This window comes from Epinephelus moara, chromosome 4 (genome assembly GCF_006386435.1).
Source record: "Epinephelus moara isolate mb chromosome 4, YSFRI_EMoa_1.0, whole genome shotgun sequence".
NCBI lineage: Eukaryota > Metazoa > Chordata > Actinopteri > Perciformes > Serranidae > Epinephelus > Epinephelus moara.
Window position 1 is genome coordinate 11,504,074 of NC_065509.1, and position 18,832 is coordinate 11,522,905.

An 18,832-nucleotide genomic window follows, 5' to 3' on the forward strand; every position below is an offset into this window, starting at 1 on the left:
AATCGACCTGAAAACCACATCAATCAAAAAAACCTTCAATGTACACGTGGTGCTCTCAACCTAGTTTTAAGAGCGAAGACTCCTTCTACACCTGCATGTGCATGTACAGAGTGCCCATACACACATCCTTATTTTATTGTACTTCCTGTTTCCTATTCCCATCTATTCCCACCCATTGGAGATACCCAAGCCTGCAACATGGGTAGGGCCTGAAAAAGGTTTTTATTTGCTATAGGAAAATTGTATTTTCTCAATGCAAGGGCATATGTCTGTATATGGACGTCAGGGACATGTCCCTAACACAGCTGCTTAAACTTTGCCTCCTCCAGGGAGAGTTCCCAATGCAGTCCTGTGTCTGTCAAACAGTCTGAAGGGGACACTACCATATCAGCAGAACAATCACGTCATACACAGCAGACTAAAGAGCAGATAGATTTTTTTTTCTTGAAATATTATGAATAAATTCTTGTTAGATTATTTTTGTCATATTTAAACTTTTTTTCTCGAAATATACCAACATCATTTTCAACTACTAAGTGAACACAGATATGTGGGATATGTTTTTCATTTGCAGACAATTTCGAACATCAGCGAGAATCATGCTGGAACACATATGAGCTATTAAAGTCCAGGGGTTTATGAATTAATTGAAATGAATGAATGTGTCATTGATATGAATCGGTGCGACATGCATATTTAGAGAGGTTAGTTCCCCAATTAAAAGACAAAAGAGGACTGAAGAGGATATCAAGCCTACATGTCTATTGACTCAGCAGGGTAATACTAAATGAGGAAAAAAAAGAATCACTGGAAAATAAATATTTGAACCCAATACAGAATGCCTGAGAGACTTATTGCATGGTACTTCATTTTGGCCTATTTTTATATTTTGAATTGTCACCTATCGCCTGAATATTGTTTTCCTTTCCATAATGAAAGAGATTTGGTCTGGTTGGTGCATAAAACTTGACCAGCATTCAGGAAATAAAGTGTTTGACACTTAAAATGTATCTCAAGCAGTCATTTGCTACAGTTTACGCTGCAATGAGATTTACAACACTACCAATGTTTAGAGGTATTCGTCTACAAAAGGGATTGAGCAGGAAGGTGTGATAGAAGCAGAGTACTACCCAACCCAATCACCAGAATAAATGTTGTATTGTATTTATCCGCAAACCATGGAAATTTTGTATTTCTATGTTATATGTAGCAGATATGTGAAAACAGTTGATTTATGTACAGTTCAACAATGCTGTGTTCTTCTGATTAGGTTCAGGCACAAGAAAATGCCCAGTTAGGAAAATATCACGGTTTGGCTTTTGACCCAGTTTAAGTGGCGCAATCATGCCTGAGAGCACACAAAAAACAGTTTTCAGCACTTTTCTGGTAGAAAATGCAGCAATGTTAGTGTAAAAAAAAAATCTATGCACTATCCCCAAGTAGAAACCATTGTCCGAAACTTTTTGACCCACCAGGAAAGCGGGCTGGTAGAAGAAAATAATCCACTGGCCAAGCATAAATTTCCTTTTTTGTTTCACATATATATTTATTTCAGATTTATTTCAGTACATTTTATTGAGATAATAAGGTATTAAGTTGGATACAAACTTAAAGAAAAGACCAGAGCAAAATGTGAAGCATTTTTTTTTTTTATATATATATATAATACTGAACAACTCATCACCACATGCTCAGCATGTGAGTAAGTTCCCTTTGGTAAATGTTGATGCAGTATACTGTATATGTCTTGGGCTTTTATTGTGAAAGGTAAGATCATAAGGTGAAGTGAAGCAGCGTGCTGCTGCTGACAATGCAGGAGGCAATAAAAGGTTTGACATCTTGGTTTAGACTACGAAGCCTCCATGTTAGTATTTTATTACCTTCGTAAGTGTGCGCACAATGCTAGCTAGCAGCAGACCGGTGGCCAGTGATAGTTTAGTGGATCAGCTGATTTCCTATACAGTAAATAGTGCCACAAAACTAAGAGCGCTTGAGTCAGATTTAGCAACCCGGTCTCACTCTGAAGTCATTGAAATCCTCCGCTTGGGCAGTGACTTGCGGCGTTAGACACTAATGAATAGAGTCCTTTCATGTCTGCATGTGTGCAGCCAGTCGCTGTTATAGTTCAAAGGCGCTTGGCAGCAGCAGGGATAAACGCTAGTGATGTCCAAATGAAGCTTCATGAACCACCAGTTGTATTTGCTGAACCCACTAGATGGCGCTGTTGGTGCAATGACAAAGGCTCAAGGGATGCCAATACAGTTTGGTTTCAACCCTTTGTTGAACAAAGAGTGCCAGAGTGGACCCAAAAAATAAAGAAAATGGTTCAGGAAGCATTATTTGGCCATTGCTAATTGAAACCAAACTGCACTGGCATCCCTTGAGCCTTTTTCATTACACCAAGAGTGCCATCTAGTGGGTTCAGCAAATACAACTGGTGGTTCATGAAGCTTCATTTGGACATCACTAGTTAACGCGGCAGGACAAGAATGAAAGTTAAGGTGACGAAACTCCACGTGGGGCAGGCGAAAGGTGTGGTGGATGGGTCCAACATACACCACACCACACCACACCACACCACACGGTGTTAGCTTCCCGTCAGGTTATAAAGCCAAACCCAAAACCTAACTTCCACAACCACTGACCCTGGGTATCTTAATAATAATAATAATAATAATAATAATACATTTTATTTAAAAGTCAAAGTCACTTTACAGAGACAGTTCAAACACATCAAATAAAACAACAATTTTCAGCAAAGACATCGAAGACAAAGAGGAATAGTAATGGGAGTGAAAAAACAAGTAAATAAGTAAATGAATAAAAGTAGCTAAACATTAAAAGCAGAACGGAACAGGTGAGTTTTGAGTAGTGATTTGAATGATGGGAGGTCAGTGCAGTCACGGATGAGTTTTGGGAGGGAGTTCCAGAGGGTGGGGGCAGCAACAGAGAAGGCTCTGTCCCCCCAGGTTCTGTGCTTGGTCTTGGGGACGGTGAGAAGGTTGGCATTGGAAGAGCGGAGGCTGCAGGAAGGGGTGTAAGGGTGGAGCAGGTCTGTGAGGTAAGAGGGGGCCTGGTTGTGGAGAGCTTTATGGGTGAGTAGGAGGAGTTTGAAGTGGATGCGTTGTGGAACAGGGAGCCAGTGGAGGTTCTGAAGGACAGGGGTGATGTGGTCGCGGGAGCGGGTGTGAGTGAGGAGGCGGGCGGCAGAGTTTTGGATATATTGGAGTTTATTGAGGAGTTTGGAGGTTGTGCCATAAAGGATGCTATTGCAGTAGTCAAGGCGGGATGTAATGAAGGCGTGGATCAGGGCTTCGGCAGCATTGCGAGAGAGTGAGGGGCGGAGGCGAGAAATGTTTTTAAGGTGAAAGAAGGCTGTTTTAGTGACTTGTTTGATGTGTTGGTCGAAGGAGAGGTTGCTGTCGAAGATGATACCAAGGTTGCGGCAGTGAGGGGAGGGGGACAGGGTGGAAGTCTTTGGCTGTTTGGGTGAGGGAATTTGGACCAATTAGGATCATGTCTGATTTGTCACAGTTGAGTTTAAGAAAGTTTGCTTGCATCCAGGATTTAATTTCGGAGAGACAGTTTGACTTATCTCTGGACGTGGGAAGTCCATGACCAAACGTCAATATGTGACAAGTTCGGAGGGAGAATATGTTGGTTTTAGGCAACGTCGTGCATGTATGTTTGTATGTGTGTGTGACACAGACAGCACAGGAGCAGCGTAGGAGCTGGGTTTTTCTTTACATGACTATTTTGGCACAAACATTTACCAGTGTGGCGGACAGCCTTCTGAGATTTACTCGCCAAATGGAAAATCTACCCACATTTGGTGCTTGGCAGGGGTTACTTTTGGACCCTGGTGGAAACATAATGAAGGGTCATGCACAAATGGAAACATTTTCTTCCAGCGACTGGACCGGTGTGAGGGACTAAAAGGTGCAAATTTATCTGTGAAAGCAATACTGTTATTTTTTTATTCAAGTCTTGCATAGCCACACTCCTATCTCTATCATATTTTCTAATAAACTGGTATAATCTGTAAAGAGATATCTTTACTTACTGTCAATGCAAATTGAATTACCTTACAGTTCAATGATGTGGTCTTTTCTTCATGCTGCTATAATGACTGTAATTTTGTTTAGCTTCAGGAGAGAAGTGGAATTACCTCACTGAGTAGGCACAATGTCTTTCACTAAATTTGCAGCTTTGCAGCGTCGTGGCAATCTGCCAAACACACACACACAGAAAATGTAAAGCACACATATGCCCTTCCATACTGTATGTGTGATGTTATTCACACAAAGCAGTTCCCAGCATGTCTCTCGCTGCAGACTGTGTGTGGCTGCTCTCTAGCTCACATAATGCCATGTAGGAAGATTATGTTGAAACTCGAGCAGGCTTTTCATGAAGGCCAGGACGAATGCGATGCAGTCCAGCCTTCTCCTGGCAGCCAAGAGGAGCTGCAAGAATGTCAGGCTTGGCGCTGTTTAATGTTTCATTCACCATCAGCTGACACTTTCACCCTCTGGACGTGTGCGGAACGACTGCAGAAACTCCACAGGAAGCAAAGAAGAGGGAAGCAGAGAAGAATGTCAAGACAAAAAGTAGAGGGATGCTGGTGAGATTTAGCAGAAGAATAAATAGCTTCTTGGGGGAGGAGAAAGAGGGGGGAAGAAGTGGCAACGGAAAGAAAAGATGAGTGAAAGAAAAGGAAAAGAATGCTTATAAAAGAGGGGATCTTGTGAAAGGGAGAGACAGAGATTCAGACAGATAAAAAAAGACTGAGAAAGAATGAACAGTGGGATGCCACAGTAGTGCTGGTAATCTCACTATGGAGATGGTTTGATTTGTGAAAATGGAGCTTTAGAAAATGTGACAATTTGACAGTAGCCTGGGGTAGGCAGTCAGGGATAGCCACACTTTTAAAAACTGCCTCCTCTTTTCCTCTGTGGATCAAAAAGGGAAGACCTGCTAACCTGTTATATAAGCTAGCAGCACCAAGTGAGAGGCTGGCACACAGAGACAGTGGATGTCCATATCTGGAATAAAGAAAACATGAAGAGCTGAAATTGAGGAAAATTGGCTACAAAAACTGTCAAGTGCAATTCTTCTGCTATTTTTTCCCCTGTTTCTTTTTGTGTGACTTGAAAGCTGATGCACTGGGTGTATGGATTGAGTGGAATTGGGTTGCAGCCCCTTTTTGCACCAAGTCTTTCTACATCCACAACATATAATCATCTAATTGGACTGCACTCTGGTGTATTTCTAACCTCTTACTTTTTCAATCTAACTGCCGACCCAAAAACACACTTTACACTCGACATGATAACATTTGAGAATATGCCAAACATAGCAAATTGCCAGGTCAATAGTTTAGTTAACCCTTAGCAAGCAATTGACCTTTTTTCATCAAAAAATCACACAGCTTTTTTTTCTCTTAATCACTGGGATGTGACTTACTCTTTCCAGGGATAATGTAGTATCTCTGAATTTAAAAGCTGCTCCTCGTGATTTCTTTTTTCTTCAGTATCAAAGGTAATCCAGGTGCTTGTCTGTATATCCACGGTTAGGCTGCAAACTGGAGCTGCAGCAAGCTAATACAGATTTACCAAAATGTAGTGAAAAGCCTTGTTTCCATCGCGCAGACCAGTTCAGTTCATTACACATTAGAATGGTCATTTTTGCATTTCTATTGACTACAGTTGTGGCTGGTGCCAATAGAAGCGCTCCATCCTGTCTCCTTTTTTCGTTACCACTCTGGTAAGGCAGTGGTGATCCTAGACTCTGAGGGGCCCCAGGCAAAGATGCCCAACGAGCCCCCCTCATACATGTCCCATCCTCCTTTTAAAAATTCATCCTGAGTACACAAAATCACTACTGCACTGCAGCCTCACTGTCACGTCGCACACTCAGGTAGACCTCTGTTCTTTTGCCAGAATGACAGAATGATTATGTCATCTGCTTGGCTCGTTGGGGTATGATTCTTGCTTTGGTTGTGAGAGGTCCTGCGTTCAAATCTCAAACAAGCCCAAGAGCAAGAATGTGGTGATGATGACTGTTTGCTGAGTAAGAAACAGTGCCGTAAAGGAGTGTGCACTTAACAATCAAGCCAGTGTTGTGCTGTGACAAAAACTGAGCCACAAGTAGAGTTCTGAAGGTAAAACCTGTATTTATCTTGCCAAGGTCTACAATTTAGCCAGTGCAGTGTCCTGCTGAATGTCATCGTTGAGCGTGCAAGAGGTACAGGGTTAAATTCCAGATGAGCCAAAGAGCAAGGGTGGGACAGCAATGACTGTATATTGAGTGAAAACAGTGCACTATAGGAACTGTGCACCAGTTAATTTTTTTTGCATTTTGTGTTTTTTTCCCCCCCAAATCTTGCCTATTTAAGACACATGCCAAAAATTGGAAATTATTTGTCAATTGCAGATCTAAGCGGGCTTTCATCCATTCAGCACAGGACAATACATCTTCTACCTGGCTCGTTGGTCTAGGGGTATGATTCTCGCTTCGGGTGTGAGAGGTCCCGGGTTCAAATCCCGGACGAGCCCGAGAACAAGAAAGTTAGCTAGATTGCATCTTTTGAAGGTAAAACCTGTTTTGTACTTGCCAAGTACTGAGGTGTATTGTTGCAAAAATTGTGACAGCTTGAATTTCTTTAAAAGTTGACCCTGTGTTGTTCCAAGCCATGCTCACATAGGAGACATACAAAAAAACAGAAATGGTATGAAAGTTGGATCAGCATTTTGGTGCGGCTTCTGCAGTGATGCGGGTGCCATCTTGGTGAAGAGGGAGCTGAGCCAGAATGCTAAGCCTTCGATTTACTGGTCAATCTACATCCCAACCCTCACCTATGGTCATGAGCGCCAGGTAATGACCAAAAGAATGAGATCATGGATACAAGCGGCCGAAATGATTTTCCTTCGTGGGGTGGCTGGGCTCAGCCTTAGAGGCAGGGTAAGGAGAACAGACATCTGGAGTGGGCTCAGAGTTCAGGCACCAATTCAGGATGCCTCCCATTAAAGGTGTTCTGGGCACGTCACACTGGTAGGAGGCCCAGAACGCACTGGAGGGATTACATATCTCATCTGGCCTGGGAACACCTTGGGATCCCCCAGGATGAGCTGGAAAAGCATTGCTGGGGAAAGGAACATCTGGCATGCTTTGCTTGGCCTGCTGCCCCCGCGACCCAGCCCCTGATAAGCGGATGAAAATGGATGGATGGATGGATGGATGGAATAAAACTTGAGCCAATACAGTGCTCTGCTGGATGTCATTGTTGTGGCTGCAAGAGGCACAGGGTTCAAATTACAGATAAGCACAAGAGCAAAAGTTTTGCAGTTGAGTCTTTATGGGATTTTTTTTCTTTTTTTTAATAAATATTATTACTGGTTTTCAAGCCATGCTTACCTAAAACACATGCCAAATAATGGAAATTGTATGCCAGCTGTAGATCTATTTTGTCAGATATTTGTCAGTGTGGCGCAGACTGATACTTATTTTACCTGACTCATTGGGCTAGGGTTATGCTTCTTACTTAAGGGCCGTCCACACCAAGAAAGATAACTGTAACGTTAACTATAACGATAACAATGCCAGCATCCACACCAATGAACGATATCGTTGTGTTGCTAGGTTACGCCAAACACACACTGCTCGTTGCGGTCGGCAGGGGAGCAGAGTGATGGATAAAATGGATATTGATGACCTGTTATTGCTGTATGTTGCGAGAAAGAAAAAGAAAACCAATTTACCGCTTGCTCCACCTGTCTGTCTGTAAGCTCCATCTGTCATGCGACAAACATGAATGAAGACGTGCAGCTTATTGTGTTTCACCGGCGACGAGCTGTCATTACGAGCGACAATTATGCACGGCTGCGCGCTCTTTATAACTCACTGTGTGAGCCTATGTTGCATAATAAAGATTTGCCCCGCTCAGTAACTTCATCCTGGCGCCAGGCTTGCCTTAACCTCAATCACTGCGTGATTAGTATATAAAGGTAGAAAAATAAATAAAATTGCGGCCAGTAATGGTCAGAAATTCAGCGGGAGTGGGCAGGAGCGGGTTGAAGAAAACAGTCCCACGCAGAGCTCTAGCGCACAGGTTGAATTTTATGAATGGAGGGGAAAAGAGGAGACGTATTCCCCTGCAAAATGTATTTTATTGCAGTTATTTACCCGGTATTTGCGAAACAAAATCACTGAAGTTAAAGTTCTGTCACAAAACTATATTGTTACGGATATTTGCACATTTTTAAGTGGGTATATAAAAAATCCTGGAGCTTTCTTAGTGGTACGTGACGTGATGAACGTCTCGACCTGTCATTTCAGATGGATTTTGATTGGCTGTCAGTGTTTCTATCGTTCATCAAATCGCTCTGAAAGTGATCCAAACGATATCGTCCACCACTATCGTTGTCGTTATAGTTGTAGTGTGGACGCTGCCGAACACTTGAGTTTAAAACGATTTTTAAAACTGTATATTTATAGTTATATTTATAGTTATAGTTCTTGGTGTGGACGGCCCTTTAGGGTGCAAGAGCTCTGGGGTTCTAATCCTGGACAAGCCCAAGAGCAAGAATGGCACAAGGGTGACTCTTTGGAGACTAAAAAATAGTGCAGTAGAAGATCAGTGCCATGTTGTTTTTTGTTGTAGTGCAGACAAGAGGTACAGGGTTACAGTAGAAGAACTGTGCACAGGTTCAGCTGCTTTGCAACTGTCTTTTTTTTCAGACACATGCCAAATAATCGAAATTATATGTCAACTGCAGATCTAAATAGGCTTACATCAAGGCAGCGCAGAATTAAACCAATGACCCTATCGCTCGTTGATCTAGAGGTATGACTCTCGCATTGGGTGTGAGAGGTCCCAGGTTTAAATCCTGGACAAGAGCAAGAATTGGGTAATGGTGACTGTTTAGTGAGTGAGAAACAGTGTGGAAAAAGAAATGTGAGATTTACAGACTGAATAACACTGCTGTGCTGTAAAAAAAATTGAGCCAGGTTCAACATTATATAAGGTTAACCCTATATTTCACTTGCCAAGGTCTGTAGTTCGGCCAAAACATTGGCAGTCAGTAGAGAGAACCTGTAAGTGTATATAATTCATGCTGTAGATCATGGCCTTAAAAATACCAACAATAGAACAACATGTAGCATGTACACTGTTTTTCTGCCCCACAGTGCAATGCCTTGCATTTTATCGATCCACATTTTGTAGGTGCTACTCTATACAGCTGTCAGTGATGTATTGCATAGATCCCGCTGCATTTCTTGGTAAGTCCCACCCTACTGTGCTGTGATTGGCTAGTACTAGCCCTAATCATGACCCGTTTTCCCTAACCCTAAAAGCCTCTGACAAATATGTGTCAATGTGACAAGTACTAGCCAATCACAGCATGTAGTACAGTACTAGCTAGCTCACGGCACAGGCCCATGGCTTTTCCAACAAATGCAGTGGGATCCATAATAATGTGTCAGTGATGAAGCACATGATGATTCATTAATCTACGGAGTGTCTGTTACAAAGGAATAAGTGAATAAGTGACTGATTTGTTGCTTTTTGAATTATCCACATCATGATGAGACTTGTGGTGCCAACATGTTCATCCTTGCTGGTTCAGAGTTCATTTCTGACTTTGGAAACAGCAGCTGACAAACTGATCTCACCACAAGGTCCAGTCAGTAGCTGTTCTGGAGCTTCTGATAATAACACATGGTCTTAATCAGCAGATGGAGTTTGCCCCCCTGTTGCCAAGAAGGAAAAAACACTGTGAGTGACAAAATCCATTCAAATTAGCTTTTTTAGATTTTATCTTATGAATACTTTTTTGACAGTACCAAGGCTCACACTGCACTATCAACATGGTCCACATTAGACTGCAGCTTGGGCCCCATATGTCTGTCCAAATCTAACCCGAGTCCAAGAAATTATTAACCCAGCACAACCTGAACCCAACGGGCATGTTTTATGTTCAAACCAACCTGAGTAAGCTGAAGAAAAGAAAAGGTAAAAAAGTCTATATGTTGTGTTCATGCATCGTCACATAAGTAACAAACCCCAGCACTGAACAAGAAGTGGCCCAGCACACAGTTGTTCAGTTATTCTCATCATTTCTACACTATATTCTCACTAAGAAGAATTTGAAGCACCATGTGAAGTAGACTGTGCTCGACCTGCACCCGAATATCACTTGTAGATATTTGTCTGAACCATTACAATAAATTAAGACAAGAATGCCCAAACTGAGAATTTCATGGTTGAGAAAATGTAGCGCCAAAGACAAGGGCTGTCTGACAGCGAGGTAAAGCAGTCGAAAAAATCCTCAACATACCGTCCATATAGACTGTTATTGATTTTTTTAGGTGGGACTCTTTTAAGGTGGCTAAAGTACATTTTGATATTCCACAGCAATGTAATGCTGAGCTCCCTGGTGAGACTCCTGCCTGCTATTTAAAACTGGGGGCGCGTCGACCATCATCTACTGACGGTAATACACTGACTATATACAGTATAAGTACCTCATACGACCCCCACTTCAAAAATCCTGAACTAAGAGGGAAGTGAGGAAAGTGGAAAGTGGACTCACACATGGTTTCTGTAAGTCAGCCTATTAATATAATAATTTATTATGAACGCTGCTTGGTCACTTTTTGTTCCACCCTTCTGACCACCAGTGATATTTTCTGGAGTGATCAGTCGTTAATTATTTGATGGCATGCTTCCAATTAGCATGATTAACCTATGTGAACTGAAGAGTTACTGTAGTGTTTATTTTAAAAGGCCATAATACTTTTCGTAAAATATTCAAAATAATCATTAAAACATATAAATTAAATGTTTTTATTGTAATATGACTGTGGAATTGAAGAAAATGCAATAACTGATTATTCTGCACAAACATGTGTAAGTGTGCTCTTGACTGTGCAGAATGTCAGAGTCTTGGTGGATTTTAAGAAGAAAATTCTTTAAAAAAAATGGCAAATGAGACCGATTGACTTTTGGTTTTACACGGGACATGGGCTGTGGTCTCCTGGATGAAAGTCTGGTTTTGTTTGAAGGTGTTTTTTATTGTTCTCATTCCGAAGGCATCGGTATGTGATGCCCTGGGAATGGGAACGATCTGGCATTTCTAGGTCTTCTAACTCAGTGATTCCCAACTGGTCCAGCCATGGGGTCCAGATTTCTCTTTAGTCATTTGTTTAAGGTCCACACAGTTCAAAGTACTCAGCATCATACTTGCGTATGTCCATGTCATTGAGCTAGTTTGTTGCCTCTGTCATGTAGCTGTCTGTTAGTCACTTACTCTACAGCAGGAAACAGCACTTCAAAGTAAGTGTTTTTTACCAACTTGACATGTTAGCAATTCACTTGCAGTCCATACAGAATGGACCCAGGACCCGCTTTTGGACCAGGACCACCAGTTGGGAACCACTGGTCTAACTTATCCTGACAATAACAATATATGAAATGCCTTACTGAGAGATGTAGTGACTATATCATGCACTTGTGTGTAAGGACTTAAATCAGCCTGGGTTGGTTTAGCACGCAAACCTCCATTGTTTAATAAGCTGAGGTGATTTTTTGTTCATTGACAGGCATAATTTTTTTCACCCAGCTTGCAGTTGTTGAATGAGATCAGCCATTCACACAAAGTGATCCCATTAATGCTGAAATTTCAACACAGCTGAAGGCTGATTGGATTATTCTAGTCTGAGTCAAGATGTTCCATCTGGAGGAGTGCTAAACCAAACCTATTAATGGATACCAGACTGTGTGTAAACCTAGTCAATGGTGACTTTCCATTGTTTTCGCACACAGTGCACACTGCGTCTTTAACCTTGCAGATGTAGTAAACACATGACAGAAAGGACATTAAAGTCGTTAAGCTGAGAGAGCGTCAGATAAACCTTCTCATTTGAACTCGGCATAAACACTAATGTCACTAGGATAGCAATGCAAGGCCTTCAATTAACATGCAAATACATGATATGCATCTCTTCATTTGAATTAAGTATTGACAATTATGCCCTTCTAACTGGAGGACATTTTTGACCCCTTAAACTCATATAGTTACAATTAATTAAGGAAGATTTGACATAGCTGAGGCCGCATGTGTCTCAGTTATTAATGTCAAATGGTTTTTGCCTTTCAAGTTTTAATTGAAAACGTGGAATTGCCCGACTTTCTAATTGTGGCTCTTGCGCTCCCATTACAAGTGTGTGTGTGTGTGTGTGTGTGTGTGTGCGTGCCTGTGTGTGTGTGTGTGTATGAGTGAGTGCTGAGGGCTTCTCAATAACGACATCTCAGCAGCATATTAATGTCGGTGATAAGTCAGACTGTTAATGTTGCCTCTTGAATAAAAAGGGAAGAATCCAGCCTAAATGTGAATTCAGAGTACAGTCTATATTAGGGACACATTTCTCCTCAGAATGTTTCAGTCAATTCCGCATTTCTGTTTTATCAGCTGTGAATGGTTGATTATAGATTACAGGCAGAAATATCATACCAGACGGTTCAAAAGAGACACTGATGCTTTGTACAACTTAAGCACCTTAAATAAAGCAATTAAAGAGACAGTATCATTAAAATACTTCAACTGAGGAGTCCACAAAGTCAGACTCCATGTCACTGTTGCTGCAGCAACTCCAGGTTTCATCTGGTGATTACACCACACTGAGAAATCAAAGGAGACACTCATTAAGATCTCTCAAGGCAAAAGTTTCTTACTTAAAGTTTCCCTGCTGCCTTAAACTTGAGTCAAATGAGTACTGAATAGTTTGCTCAATTTGTTCACCATGTAGCCTGGTGGTGGGTTAAATCAACTTGATAAGTATGACCAACTTAGAGCAATTATTCAATCAGCAACCATGCTGGCAATTGTCATAATTAGACCCATTAAATACTAATGAAGTAGCCTAATTAAAGGGATCATTATCCTCTTCGAAGTTCTCCTTATGGTTATCATTTTCATCAGAGGGAAGACCCATGACAAATAAAGAAGTTGTCAAAGGTACAAAAGAAGTTTCTAGACAGCTAACCCAAACTGTGCACTTTGCAAAATATGCTAATAATTTGATAAAAGAGTTTTGGATATTGTTTGAACTCAACATTTTGGGTCACACATCTACGTCTGAGTCTAACTTAAGGAACTTTTATTTTAAACTCTGCTACTTTTAGCCACTTGCTAAGTTAAGCTGATATATGGCTAACACGTTAGCAAACAATTCCTACTTACGAATCCAGCACACACAACACTATTAGCGTTCATTTGTTTATGTTTATAGTAACTTGATGAATGCAAGTTCTTTATTCTCCAACAACTCCTTCATAGCTGATAGATGTCCAACATTGTTTAGTAGCTAGCTAAATCTGTCTCTTTGTCGCTGCGCAGCTAGCAGTGGATTATCAAAGACTGTTAGCTGAAAACAGCTGCCAATACAACTGGAAACTGGGTTTATGAGAGTGGTAAGTCTGAAGCAAATATTAGATTCTTCCAGGCAACACACATTATCAAGTGGCTCTGTGGCGCAATGGATAGCGCATTGGACTTCTAGATAAGCAGAAGAAAAGTAATTCAAAGGTTGTGGGTTCGAGTCCCACCAGAGTCGACCTTTATAAGTTGATTGGTTAATAAGTGACGGTGTTTCTGCTGCACTCATACTTGAGTAAAATCACAACTGTTTGCTGTCCATGCTCCAGCATGGTGAAACATACTCCCCATTGACATCAGGACAACGGAAACTCGGCACAATTTCCATCACAGACTACTCATCTGTTCAGACTGCACCGTGGCTCACAAAAAAAAGAAAAAAAGATTGTTTTGTCTATCTCATCATTTCTAAATGTAGTACTTGAAGCACTTGAGCATATTTGATGAAGTTGTACTTGCATTATTCCAGTAATTTTGGGGCTGTCTGCACATGATTGAGTGCACTTATTAAGATGCTTTGGGTAAAAGCATCAGAATGTAATGAAAAAGAAAGAACTATAGAACTGGGTGATCATTTTATGTAGGTTTGCTTTTCATATTACACTAAGTGTTTTGATTTGACAGTATTGTTTAAAAAATAGTTCATATATATTTATGTTGATTTGCCATTGACTCCACTTCTAGGAAACTTATCTATACTCCAACTCAAAATGTGTTAAAGACAGGACTTATCAGATTTTTTCAAGTATAAACAAAAGAAAAGACCCGCGTGGGTCTTTATGTTAACATAACTGCTGTTTAGGGGTGGGCATTTAAAGGAATTTCCTTATTGAAATACTTATATTAACACTTTCCTTGCCAGAGTATTACTTTTAAGTTGCCAGTGACCACCAACATTCACAAATCTTTCAAGACCCACAGAATAACTTGTTCTATGAATATGCAAACAGTACATAAAACTAAAGAAGAAACACACAAATAACATTTCATTCTATTTTATTTCCTTTTTTTATCAGCACTTGAATTTGTGCATTTTAATTTTAAAAAACCCAAAACATTTCAGTCATTTTCAAGTCCATATGTCAGTTTAAATTGTATAAATGAAAATAATACTCTCTTTGAGGTATAGCAGAACATGTTGCCACGTTCATTATTATTGTCTTCTCTTTGTTATAGCAATAGCAAGTGAGTCAACATCACGTTTCAGTCCAAATACTAGAACTGGACTAACACTGTGTATTACCTTGGCTAGCAATGAAAAAAAAAATTGAAAAGCTGCCAAAAAACCTCCTTGGCCACATTCTCATTTGTTTACAGTCTGTAAATGATGGTGGTAATGATGTGTTGATGTTAAACTGTTATCGTGACACCTTTCACACGTTCTGAGAACAGCTCAGAAACCTGTCTGACCACTTTAACAGCGTGTCAACACATTATGCATGGTCTGCTAGCTCACTTTGCAGCCTGCTTTAATTGGTTGGCACTTTGTGGGAACTTCATCTTTCTTTCCGTACTTTCTGTTTGAAGTCTACTAATTTCTCAGAGGGACTGACTAAGACTGAGTGTGTTTTCTTTGTGGGAAATTAAAATGTTAGAGAAGCTAAAACGCTTCTTTTATTCTACCACTTTTATTCATTTCTGTCTAAAAGTTTGTCTATCTCTTGATGTCCTCCTACCTCCTCCGATCTTTTGTCTCTTCGACTGTCTTTCTATTCTCACTTCTTCAATTTTTTTTGGCCAAATTATGACTGCTCTGCTAACCTCATATCTTAACTTTGCACAAGCCACTGGCCTGGCAGCAGCGTTACTTTGAGAAATTGAGGCAGAAAAACAGCAGGACAGAGAGAGAAAAAGATCTAAAGTGACAGAGCAGCACAGAGACAAAAACAGATGAGCGGAGAGAAGCAAAGAAATGAGAACGCTGAAGAGTTGCATTAGAGGAGATGAAAAGTGATTTACTGGTTCAGAGGGTGTTGTGGCCTCTCTGTTGGCTGGGAAATGGCTTGGTGCTGCAACTGTGTGTGTGTTTGTTACTTCCAGAATGTGTTTGTGTGTACCTACCATATGCATATGCTTTCTTGGTGTCTGTGTGTGTGTTTGTGATACCCAGATCATGCTAATCAGTGCTGCTTGGGACTTGCAGTGAGAGATATTCATCTGGACGTGCCTCTAATTATCTCCGTGGTGATTTTCACCAAGTGGTTCGGTTTCGCTGTTTGCTGTGTGGCATGTCTGTGTGTGTGTGTGTGAGAGAGAGAGAGAGAGAGAGAGAGAGAGAAACAGAGAGAAACAGAGAGAAAGAGAGGAAGTTGATCTTCTCTCATCTTTTTTGCTTGTCTTAATTTTTTTGATTAATGAGATTCCAATCAACTGTGTCCGGACAACAGAAACCCCCCACAACAAAGAACTCCCACAGGGTTGGGGGGATGTAAAAGGAGAACTTGAGTTGAGAAAAGTGTGGGAAAGAAGAAGAAAGACATACTTTGTGAGATGAGAGAGAGAGAGAGAGAGAGAAGCAGATTTGACTTTTGAAGCTCTTTAATGAAGCATCCTGACTAAAAGAAAAGAGAAACAGTCTAACTTAAATGAATCCCTGACTGTCTTTGAAGGCCTCCAACAACAAACCCACCCACATACATGCCCACTCATTTACTGGTATTACAGCCTCAATAATGGAATACGTCAGTAAGAACACACCTAGCCAGCCTGGTGACAGACCTCCTGATCTCCTCCCACATCCCTGACTTGTTCAGCAGTTCACAAGCTCTAGTGTTGTGCTCATTGAGTCAGATAAAGAATTTACCCATAAAGATTTTGAAGGGGAAATAGGGACCTCAGCTTCCTAGCGTATAGCTAGATAGCTACCAAGCTACACCGATGTGAAATTGCACTGATGCACTGATGTTGACATGTGTGAATAAGATTGATGCAGTTATACGTGTTAACAGTCAGTTTATAGGAATAACAACACATTTTACAGATTAATTCCTCCAACCCATACAACCACATATGTTGTGTGTTCCTACCCTCTAATATGCTTGCTGAAGTTTTCTACCTGTTAGGTTTAGGGAAGGAATCATGGTGTGGCGTTGGTGTCATGTTATGTATTTAACGTTATGCTACCTACTTAACGTTACGTAACAATGTGACCATAAGTAGCACTTAGCATTTTGTGAAGATGTCATGTTAAGTATATAACATGACACTAAATTTCTTCATAAGTTTAAAATACTCAGTGTTGACTTTTGGTTTCAAATGTACGGAAGCGCATTGCTGTTTATATCTTAACAGGAGCTGGCCACTACTGCGGTGCTGAAACTAAATCAATCGATGTCAGGCACATCGATCACCCACCACTTCATCAGCACATAAGACACACACAGCCTACTTATTTTTCTTATTATTATTATTTTTCTTTCGCCCGATTTCGGTGCGTAACTTGTGCCACAGCTCTGAGTGCACACAGGGTCTTTATAAAACATAGATTCAAGATTCAATATGCACAGTAAGGACACGCGTTTCCCTGCAGAATGAAATTTGTTCTTTTCTGTCACCAATTAACACCAAACAATATAAATCTGAAGTATAAAATAGATCAAAATATATATGGTGCACACTGTTTTAATATCTCCTTGCTCAATATTAATGTGCCTGCTGCGGCTGGATCTGTGAGCGTTTGGTGGCTAAGAAGACTGTTAAGAGTGGGTCAGCTCGATCTTACAACTCCTTCTTAGTGAAAGATCTTCTTAAGCTAAGAACGATCTGGGAAACGCGGCCATTATCATGTCAACATACAGGGAAAATGTGTCCAGAGTTTATGACATTTAGCGGGAGAGCTAGAGCCATTTGACTAAAGCTGACGTTATTACTGCTGTAGCATGATGTTATTAGGCTAAATGCTACATTTCTAACATTGTCTGAGCTGATTTATTGACACAGTATGCTTGTAGGCTGCTGTAACGTTAGGTTTACAGAGGAAATAACGGGATGTGACTTAATCATGTGAAAATATTGTTAGTGAAACAGAAACAAGCGTTAGTTAGGGGACAAGAGTCAAGAGTCACAAAGACTCACGTAGGCTATGTTAAAAGTTACTTACAACCGGTGTATTTACTGTAGGTTATGTGTCCGGGATCCTTCGCCTGTGGAACGAGTAACGAGTAATGTATGCTCCATCGTCCCTGGGCCCCGCTTCCTTATGTGAATAGCCTCCCTGATCCAGCATCGGTGTTTTAATGTCAAGAAGCCTAAAAAAGGTATGTAACACCTTAATACATGTCTGAGATAAAGAACAACTAAAGTGATTATCAGGTTTAAATGCTGTCGGTAATGACAAATATAAGGCGCTGGAAAGTCCTAATAGGGTGTGCAGCAGGGGTGGTGGATGGATCCATCAAACTTTGGACTTTCACACGGAAGCTCGGTGTTTGCTGCCCGTATGAAGATAGAGCCAAACTATGATATTTTTTTCTAAACCTTGTTGTTGTTCTAAACCTCAGGGGTGGTGGCATCCTGGAACATCAACTGCAGACTCAGAAGGATACGTGAAAGGCCACTGACAAAGCAACTTTGTGAAAATCTCTCCTTGGTTGTTTTTTCGAAAAAGGACCACCATCTCAGCTTTAAGCAAAAATGGACGTAACAAACATCAAAATGCTCATTTGGTTTCTTTATAAAGAATATTAAAGAGGTAGCTGTCATGTGTGAGTCATTTACAGTAAATGCTGAGAACATTAAGATGACACACAGTTTCCCAGAAGTACACTCGATGCTTTTCAGCCACCACACATGGGAAACCAGCAATATGTTAAGCCTGGATTAAAATCAAGCATACTGTGCTCTTCTTAGCTCAGTCACTGAGACAACTCAGTAGACTCCATAGAAACAAAACCCTATGCTTCTCACAGGGTACATCCAACAAGTTAAAAACTGAACAAACACTTGAGAAGAGAAGAGAGAAAGTGGCTAAGGAGAATATAAATTAAGATTAACAAGAGTCACACTGGTTTGATGATTACTTCACTCTTATCTCTGTATTTCAAAGTAATCGTTTGGAAGCAAAACCGCTATGATGCCTCTCCTCTCACTGCCCCCCTATAAGACGCAAACACTTACTCAGGAGGTAAAACCACTCACATGGTTGCGGGTTCGATCCCTGGCTCCTTCTGTCCACAGGAGCTGCCCTTGTGGAGGCCAATGCTTTGCATGGCAGCTCCATTGCTATCAGTGTGTGAGGGCATAAGAGGCAAACTTTAAAGTGCTTGGTCCGTTAAGGTAGAAAAGCACTATATAAGTGCAAACCATTTACCATATCTTTAAAGACTCCATATCTACTGAAAGGATCAACACTTCTTAAACAATAATTAATTTTGGTAATTAAAGTTTGCTGTTATCTC

The 18,832-nt window shown here is 40.8% G+C and overlaps 2 non-coding genes across 2 annotated transcripts; both read left to right on the forward strand.

Annotated features, from left to right (window-relative positions):
* Window positions 1-6,482: 6,482 nt before the first annotated feature.
* trnap-cgg (transfer RNA proline (anticodon CGG)) lies at window positions 6,483-6,554 on the forward strand. Its single transcript has one exon. It is a non-coding gene; the product is annotated as a tRNA-Pro (tRNA).
* A 6,968-nt stretch (window positions 6,555-13,522) lies between these two features.
* Window positions 13,523-13,614, forward strand: trnar-ucu (transfer RNA arginine (anticodon UCU)). Its single transcript is given in 2 exon segments — window positions 13,523-13,559; window positions 13,579-13,614. It is a non-coding gene; the product is annotated as a tRNA-Arg (tRNA).
* The last annotated feature ends 5,218 nt before the right edge of the window (window positions 13,615-18,832 follow it).